This window comes from Octodon degus, unplaced genomic scaffold (genome assembly GCF_000260255.1).
Source record: "Octodon degus isolate 3935 unplaced genomic scaffold, OctDeg1.0 scaffold00372, whole genome shotgun sequence".
Classification (NCBI taxonomy): domain Eukaryota; kingdom Metazoa; phylum Chordata; class Mammalia; order Rodentia; family Octodontidae; genus Octodon; species Octodon degus.
The window spans coordinates 586,149-596,125 of record NW_004524948.1 but is presented as its reverse complement, the minus strand read 5'-3'; the positions used below and the strand labels follow the sequence as shown (position 1 = coordinate 596,125).

General features: G+C 39.7%; 1 pseudogene; it reads left to right on the top strand.

The window, feature by feature from the left end:
* The first annotated feature begins 1,537 nt into the window (after positions 1 to 1,537).
* On the top strand, positions 1,538 to 2,251 carry LOC101585053 (annotated as a pseudogene).
* Positions 2,252 to 9,977: the final 7,726 nt, after the last annotated feature.

Genomic DNA, 9,977 nt, shown 5'->3' with positions numbered 1-9,977 from the left:
TTTCAGCCTCCCCCGAGCTGGGATTAAAGGTGTGCGCCATCACACCTGGACTCTGTAGCTTGGCTCAGCCTGCCCAAGGCTGGGGCTGGGGTGGCATGTGGGACTGGGGATCAAACCCCGACCCTTCAATTGCCTAAGCAGACATTTAGCTTGGTTTAAGTTCTTTTTAGACCTTCAAGAATACAAACTTGGAGGGCTGGGGAGATGGCTCAGTAGAATGAGCACTTCCCCAAGGGCCTGAGTTCAATCCCCGATTCAGAAAAAAAGAATACAAACTTGAAAAAAAAAAAAAAAAAAGAAGGAGCCGGGGAGATGGCTCAGTGGAATAAGCGCTTCCCTGGCAAGCTCAAGGGCCTGAGTTCAATCCCCGGTTCTGCCAAAAAAAAGAAAAAAGAAGAGCCAGATAGCTCAGTGGATTAAAGTGCCTGCTTAGGCAGACACAGGGGCCAAGGGTTCGATTCCCAGCCTGCCATGCTGGCCCCGCCCCTTAGGGCACCCTCAGACTTGAGACTGGGTGTCGCGCATCTGTAATCCCAGCACTTGGGAGGCTGAAAACAGGGGAATCACTACAAGTTTAATCTATGTAGTGAAACCCTATACACATTGTAGACCCTACCCTAAATTCATTTAAAAAAAAAAAAAAAAAAAAAGATGGCAAGCGTTAGGGCCTGAGTTCCATCCCCCGTTCCACCAAAAAAAAAAAAGAAGAAGAAGAAGAAGAGGAAGAAGTCAATGTTTGGTTTTTGGTTTTGTTTCTGTTTTATGTATTTAGGGTCTCACTACACAGATCAGACTTGTAGTTTTCCCTGTTTTTCAGCCTCCCAAGTGCTGGGATTCCAGGTGCACACCACCACACCTAGTCTCAATTGCTGTCTCAGAGGGCCCAGGGGGCCAGGCCAGCAAACTGGGGATCGAACACTGGCCCCTGCATCTGCTTAAGCAGGTGCTTTAATCTGCTGAGCTATTTGCCCTGCCCTAGAAGTCAATGTCTGATTTAAGATTAACATTACATCCTTCTTGCCTAGCTTATATGTCTTAGTAAATCCTCTAAAGACATCAATGCACTTATCAGGATCATATGAAAATTTTCGTAGTTCTAACTTGATGTTCTTTAAGTCATTGAAAGAGGGGCCGGGGAGATGGCTCAGTGGAATAAGTGCTTCCCTGGCAAGTGCAAAGGTCTGAGTTCAATCCCTGGTTTAAAAAAAAAAAAAAAAATTCTTTAAAAAGGGGGGGCAGGGAGATGGCTCAGTGAAATAAATGCTTCCCTGGCAAGTACAAGGGCCTGAATTCAATCCTCGGTTCCACAAAAAAAAAGAAAGAAGAAAGAAAGAAAGAAAGAAAGAAAGAAAGAAAGAAAGAAAGAAAGAAAGAAAGAAAGAAAGAAAGAAAGAAAATAGCCACTGACCTGATAGGCATATATATTTTCTAAATCTGAGCTAATTTTAAAAGACCCGTTTTGCAGAAGTTTACATTAAATTCCACTAGGGGGCACTCTAACGTTACCCTCTCTAGTGCTATTGTCTAAGGCCAAGGAATGCCAGTACATTTTTTTTATGATCTCTGCTATCCTTTATTTCAGAAAATTTACAGAAAAATTCCCAGTCCAGTACTTGGAAGTGCACCTCTATAAATCTGCATGCCTCTTTCTATTAAGCAAAGAAAATTGGTTTTGACAGGGGAATACCAGTAAGTTTAACAACTAGTTCAAATGCAACATGTAGAACAAAACAGTAATAAAATGTCCCATTAAAGAAATACCAAAAAAAAAGAAATATAACCTTATAAGCTTCCCATGTTTGAACTGAGATTGATCACATTTTAACAGAGCTATATAAGATACAAAGCATAAGCAACTGTAAGCAATGAGCAAAGATATCAAAAGTTAAAGCATAAATATTTGTTACCAAAATAAGTCCCATGGGGCTGGGGAAATGACTCCGTGGAATAAGCGCTACCCTAGCAAGGGCCTGAGTTCAAGCCCCGGTCCAGCAAAAAACAACAAAAAAAAAGATCACACTGACATCAGACCGGCGCCTGCCATACAAAATACCGAGTGTTCCTGAAAGTACACCTTTCTCAGCAGTCTTAAAGGTTTGCGGCAGAAGAATTTAAAGTTCCTGCAGCAACCAGTGTGATTATTACCAATGATGGAATAGGAATAAATCCTGCACAGACTGCTGGAAATGTTTTTCTAAAGCATGGTTCAGAACTGCAAATTATCCCTAGAGATCATGTTGGAAGTTGCTAATATCTACTGGAAATACATGATCACCTTTCAGAATAAAAATTGCTATTTTTATTTTGGTTGTGAAAGTGAAAACAGGCACTTCCATCTATGATCCATAATCAATCTTTCTTTTCTTTCTTTTTTTTTTTTTTTTGTGGCCAACTCAACCCACCCTGGGGGCAGGGCTGGCCATCATGTGGTGCTGGGGGATCGAACCATGGTGCCTGCGCTATGTCTAAGCTTGCCTAAGCAGGTGCTTTAGACCACTGAGGTATCTCACCAGCCCCATAATCAATCTTTCTACATGTTTAACTCAAAGACAATTACATAAATTTAGGAAATTTTAATTTTCCAAATGTACTCACAAAAAATTATCAGAATTATTTTTCAGGTAAAAAAAATCATTTCATGATCCAAGTGCCGCACAATGAAAACACCCAAGAGTCGAGAAAACAATGAGCAGTGACTCTTGTCCCTTCTTCTTTTTGTATTCTTCATGACAAGAGGAAGAGCCTATGCGTGAACAGTGCCACCACCAAGGAAAATCACGCTGTGGTGACTGCCGCTTCACCCGCAGGGGCTCACGTCTGATCCTCGTGCATACCTCCCCATGTCTACTTAACATAAACACGAATAGATGTTGCAATGTCATGATTTCAGTCAATATTTGCAAGTGATTTTGAATTGAAAGACAAAAGTACTTCCCTATTCTCTTACTAAAAATATTCTGTGCACTTCTAAATCTTAAGTTTAAAAGCAAAGGCAGCTAGTTTTGAGTTAAAAAACGTGCAAGTACAAAATGCAGTACTGCTGGCATCATTGTTTCCTCCCACAGTGTAACCAGGCAAATCTGCCAATCGATCTTGTATGGAAAACAGGTATTAACCTGATTTTTTTTTTTCAGAAGGGGGGACTGAACTCAGGCCCTTGCACTTGCCAGGGAAGTGCTTATTCTACTGAGCCATCTCCCCGCCCCGCTCCCCGCCCCGCTCCCCCCCCCGTGATTTTTATAAGTTATAAAAACTTTTAGATATAATTATAACTAAAGCTACAGGGAGTAGTTATAAAATGTTAGACACTATCAGTTGGAGTCTAAGAGCCAATAGGTTACAATTGCTATCCCTCAAAATTACTTTCTGAGCTTACCCGTAAGCTCTTAGTGCTCATGCTTTGATTATACATGCTCTAATTTCTCAGAACGTTTGTTCTTGCCTAGAGGTTGCCAGAACCCAGGTAAGCATACTGACAAAACCTATAAAAACATCCTGGATTACTTTTAGATTTTCCTTTTCTTTTTTTCTTTTTTTTTTTTTTGTACTGGGGATTGAACTCAGGACCCTGCGCTTGCCAGGCAAGCACTTATTCTACTGAGCTATCTCCCTGGCCCACTTTTAGATTCTTTTTATCTGGATCCACCAGATCTCAGCTAGAGAAAAAAATGTCATCCTATTGCAGGCAGGTAAATTAAATAGAAATATGATGGGCTGTCAGACAGGGCCAGGCCCTCGGAGACAGCATGGAAGACAAGGTGACTTTGCAACTTTGAGAGAGCCAGACACCCCTGCTGCGGACCAGACCTCAAGACAAAAGAGTAAACAAATGCAGCCACCTGCTTCCCTAGGGAAGGGCACCAGCGATTGATATTCTAAATAGGTATCAATCACCTGGAAGCTAGAGTCATTGACCCAACCCCCTACAGGAAAAGCCTCTGTTCCCTATTCATGGCTGGCTTGCTACGTGACTTGCATCCTCTTGACTTGCTTCCTTTTTTGGTAGGTCCTGGATGTAATCAATTTTACAAGAGCAATTTTGCTTTTAATTTTATTGGCTGAACATAGATTTGTAACATCTCATGCCCACCTAAGCAAATTCCCATGTTCTCCACCTTAGACCAGCCTCTGCATGGTTTTACACCATAAAATCCCTAGAAGAGACAGCTTCCTGGGCAGCCTGCTCAGGTCCGCTTTCTGTCCCTCTGTGGAACAACAGCTTTCTTTCCCCCAATAAATGTATTCTTCTCTTAACCTCCATTGTTCCTAAAATTCATTTTTGGGTTTTAGAGATTATCAACTCAGCCCAGATATCTCAGGTTGGGAGTTTCATTCCCATATATCAATACAACTTACTGAGGCTTTAACTAACTCTACTCAGCCATATTTAAATGACAGTGCAGCTTGTCTCTCCTAAATAAAAAAAAATAAAATAAAATTAATAAAATAAGCTGTCATCAGCCAAGGAGATAGCTCAGTGGCATAAGCGCAATTTCCTGAGTTCCATCTTTGGTACCAAAAAAAAAAAAAAGAAAGATAGGCTGTCCTCAAATCAGATGGCTTTAAACACTCTAATATCACAGGGGGATACTTATAAACTTATGAAAACTGAATGTTGTGTGTATATTTCTGATTCTTCAAGATATCAGATATTATCTCAAGATATTAGATCGATGATACATCAGAGTCAGAAATTCCCTAGACCTAACCCTTGTCCTCTTTATGGGAAGCCATTACTGGCTCCTTTTGGTAGAAATCTTTGTTGACTGTATTCATAATAATCCTGTTGATGTTATTATTTGGCCTGTGCATACTTAATTATTTTTTTTACTTTGTCTCCTCTAGTATTAAAACTATATGCCTATCCAAGAAGAAAACTACAGGTGCCTATTGAGAACCTTGAGATAGAACCTCTGGAGAGTATCTTTGCTGGTGAACAAGTACGACCGCTTTCAGCGTGAAAAGCCAGAGCAGTCATTGCCTATCACTCCCTCATGGAAGTCCTGAGTGCTTCTTCAGAAGGGGAAATGTTGTAGGCAGCTGAGTTAGATAGAAATATTATAGGCAATCAGACAGGGCTGGGCACTCAAGGACCCCGTATGGAAGATAAGATAACCTGCAACTGTGGAAGAGACACTGTGGGCCAGACCTCAACCCAAAACAGTAAACAGATGCACCCACATACCTCCCTAAGGATAGATTTCAGGGACTGATATTCTAAATAGGTATCAATCACCTTGAAAAAGCCAGGGACCGCCACTAACTAGACCCCTACAAGAAAACCCCATGCTCTGTATTCATGCCCGCTTTCTACATGACTTCTTACTCATTTGATCCTGTTGTAATCAATTTTACCTGAGCAATTTTGCTTGTAATCATATTGCTTGACCATAGTTTTGTCCCACCTCATGGCCATCTAATGCGTTCCCATGTTTCCCACCTTAGACCCTCCTCACCTCATGCTTTTTCTCTTTAAAAATCCCTAGAAAAGGCAGATTCCTTGGCAACCCACTCAGGTCACCTTCTGTCCCTGTCTGACAAGAGCTTTGTTCCCCCAATAAATATATTATGCTCTTAACCAGTGTTGATCCTAAATTTCATTCTTCAGTTTTAAAGAACATGAACTCATCTCATATATCATTCAAGTTGGGAGTTTCTTTCCCCTATATAAACACTACAGTATTTTGGCTTTTTGTGGTCAGAGAAGGGGAATTGTTAGTGAGCCGACCTTGTGGTCTTGGGGACGGAAGGGTTATGGGAAGCACAGCCGTGGAAGTGTTGGCTTCTGAATTCGCGGTGGAGAATGAAGCTCAGTGTGTGGCTAAATTGGAAAAAAAAATTCTTTTCTCTTTTAAATTGGAAAAATGTTGCATTTCTTTATCAATAGCTTGTGAAAATGAACTCATTTGACATCTGCACTTTTTAAACAAGCTTGGATTTTTCTGTAGCAGCCTATTCAGAGGCACATTACCATGGTGATCTGATTCTTTTCTTATGGTTAGGTCAGGGCTCTTTTCCCTTTCAATTAGCTATTTATAAGCATTTTGTAGCACAGTTTGAGTCTCTAGTGATGGAAAATCTGTTACCGGCCTGCTTTTTTTTCCAAGTTATGTTGCAAAAACAATAGAACCAATTTACTAGGTACCACTTGGCTACAGTTTCTGGATGAATTTTTTCATTTTGTGATTTACCTTTATAAAATGCTTTCACCTATTTTATTTTTATTTTTTTGGCAGAACCAGGTATTGAACTCAGACCCTTGCGCTTGCCAGGGAAACACTTATTCTAGTGAGCCATCTCCCCAGCCCCCACTTTCACCTATTTTATCCCAAACTCTCACATCAGGTGTACCTTTGGGAAAGGAAAGATAGAATGCAGCTATGGGATGGAGTAATTGAAAAGTCTGCTTAGATGGCACAATAATAATTGCATCATTTAACAGTTTTATAATCAAAAGGATAAATTATTTGTCTTCTGCAAATATAGAATGCACATACCCCACTGTTACCATTGAGGAACAGACTCCTACTTGCCATGTATACCTCAGTACTATAATTAGTAAAATGCTTCACTTACTTTAAATTGGTCACTCAAGGTCCACTGGACAGCCAGCACTTGATTCTGGATAGTGGTAATCATTAAAGAAGGTAATATATTCTGACCTGTATTGGGTACCAAATATTAAAGTCGTTCTGGACCTCATCTTGGTCTTTGAAGTTTATAGCAACAAAAGCATATATTAATAGGACTTCTGTTTTTGTTTTTGGTGATATCAGGGGTTGAACTCAGGACCCTGCGCTTGCCACTGAGCTAACTCCCCACCCCGCAAAAGCATATATTAAAAGAACTGAGCAATTCCAAGTGAAAACCCTGATGATGCATCTCATGGACATAGAAAAATAAAAGCAATTAAAACTTGAAATGAATAGAATAGAAGAAATTATAAAGATCACACAGAAATAAATAAAATTGGGACCAGGGAAATGGCTCAGTGGAATAAGCACTTCCCTGGCAAGCGCAAGGGCCTGAGTTCAATCCCCGGTTCTAGAAAAAACAAAAAACAAACAAACTAAATAAATAAATAAATAAATAAAATTGTGATTAAAATGCAAAAGAAAAGTCAAAGAATCGATTCGTTGATTTTTTTGTTTGTTTTGGGTTTTTTTGGCAGAACCAGGGATTGAACTCAAGCCCTTGCACTTGCCAGGCAAGTGCTTATTCCACTGAGCCATCTCCCTGGCCTGAATTGGTTCATTGAGAGGATAAATAAGATGGATAAAACCTATGACAAGCTTGCTAAAACAGAAAAGGTATATATCAATGCCATTACAAGTAACAAAGGTAAAATCAAAACTCGCATTACCAAAATCCTGAGGATTATATAAGATTACTCTGAAAGTATGTTCTAATAAACTGAAGAACTTGGAAGAAGCTCTCTCAACCAAGAAGAGCCCAGGACTCAATGAATTCACCACAGAATTCTACCAAACATCAGGGAAGATCTAACATTTATCTTCAATTAAATTGAAAGCAAAGTAATACTGCCAAACTGTTTCTTGGGAGTTAGCATTACCCTGATTGAAAAACTAAACAAAACCAACAAAATACGAGAACTACAGGCCAGTCTCCTTGATGAACACAGATGTGAAAATCTTTTTTTTTTCTTTGCGGAACCGAGGATTGAACTCAGGCCCTTGCGCTCGCCAGGGAAGTGCTTATTCCACTGAGCCATCTCCCCTGCCCCCTAGATGTGAAAATCTTTAATCATTATTATTATTTGTGTGTGTGTGTGTGTGTGTGTGTGGAACCAGGGATTGAACTCAGGCCCTTGTGCTTGCCAGGGAAGCACTCATTCCACTGAGCCATCTCCCCGACCTCCTGAAAATCTTAAACAAGATATTGACAAACAAAATGTAACAAATCATTAAAAAGATAGTACAGGGGCTGGGGAAATAGCTCAGTAGAATAAGCGCTTGCCTGACAAGCACAAGGGCCTGAGTTCAATCCCCGGTTCCGAAAGAAAAAAAGATAGTACATCATGTGACATAGATGCAAAGATGTTCAGCACACATAAATAAAAAATGTAACATATGGGCAGGGGAGATGGCTCAGTGGAATAAGCACTTCCCTGGCAAGTGCAAGAGCCTGAGTTCAATCCTCGGTTCTGAAAAAAAAAAAAAGTAACATATTACATAAGCAAGGAAAGATTATATTACATAGTCGTTTCAGTAGAAAGAGCAAAAGCCCTTGACAAAATCCAGGGGCCCTTAATGAGAAAAACCCTGATAAAAAGAGATATAGGACCTTACCTCAGCCTGATAAAAGCCATTTGTAAAAAGCCCACAGCCAACATTATATTAATTTGGAAAAACCCTAAAAGCTTTACCTCTAAAATTATGAAATAAATAAATAAATAAAATTTTGAAAAAGACATAATGGACAACTCTAAACACTTCTGTTTAATACAGTTCTGAAAATGTTAACCAGAGTAATCAGGAAAAAGAAAGAAATAAAAGAAATCCAGGGACAGGGGAGAAGGCTCAGTGGAATAAGCGCTTCCCTGGCAAGCGCAAGGGTCTGAGTTCAATCCCCAGTTCAACCAAAAAAAGAAAAAGAAAGAAAGAAAAAAAAATCCAGAATAAGAAATCAAATTATCCTTATTTGCGGATGACATAATTTTTTACATAGAAACCAAAAATTCCACCAAAGGACTCCTAGACCTAATAAACACTTTTAGTAATGTAGCAGGATACAAAATAGACACAGAAAAATCAGTAACATTCTTATATACTATCAATGAACCCACCAAAAAACAATAAAGAAAATGATCTCATTCATGACACCTTCAAAAAATACTTAGGAAGTAATCTAAACAAAAAAGTGAAAGACCTCCATAGCAAAAACTATACAGCATTCGGGAAAAAAAAAAAAAGATATCAAAAGGATATCACTCAGTAGAATAAGCACTTGCCTGGCAGGCTCTGAGTTCAATCCCTGGTACCAAAAAAAGAAAAAAAAAAAAAGAAGAAGAAGAAGAAGAAGAAGAAGAAGAAGAAGAAGAAGAAGAAGAAGAAGAAGAAGAAGAAGAAGAAGAATATCACAAGGAGCTGAGGAGATGGCGCAGTATCCCCGGTTCTGCCAAAAAAAAAAAAGGATATCACAAAACAAAAAGATAGGGTCCAGAGAGATGGCTCAGTGGAATAAGCGCTTCTCTGGCAAGCACAAGGGTCTGAGTTCAATCCCTGGTTCTGCCAAAAAAACCCACCTTTTTGTTGCTGTCGTTTGTTTGTTTGTTTTGCGGAACCAGGGATTGGAATCAGGCCCTTGGCTTGCCAGGGAAGTGCGTTATTCTACTGAGTCATCTCCCCAGCCCCTAACAAAAAATAATACGTGATTCAATGGAATCTTAATCAAAATGCCAACAATATTCATCTCAGTCAAAAAATCCAAACATTTACATGGAATCAAAAGAGACCTAGAATAGGGGCTGGGGAATTGGCTCAGTGGTATAAGTACCTGCCTGGCAAGCACAAGGTCTTGAGTTCAATCCCCAGTGCCACAAAATTAAAAAAGAATAAAAAAGAGACCTAGAATAGCAAAAGCAAGGTTGGACAACAAGTTAAAATTAGGAGGCAGGGGTTGGAGAGATGGCTCAGTGGAATAAGTGCTTCCCTGGCAAGCACAAAGGCCTGAGTTCAATCCCCAGTTCCGCCAAAAAAAATAAAATAAAATAAAATTAGGAGGCATTATAATCTCAGATTTCAAGTTATATGACCACATTCCACTAATAAAAACATCAAGTTATGCAAAAACAGACATGCAATTCGCCCGCGAGCAGGAGGCTATGGGCTGCAGCTGTGGAGCAATACCTACATCAAAGAAAATTGTCTTCAAGTTCTTCAGGCAGCAATTCTGACAGTGAAGTTGACAAAAAGTTTAAAAGGAAAAAGCAAGTTGCTCCAGAAAAGCCTGTAAAG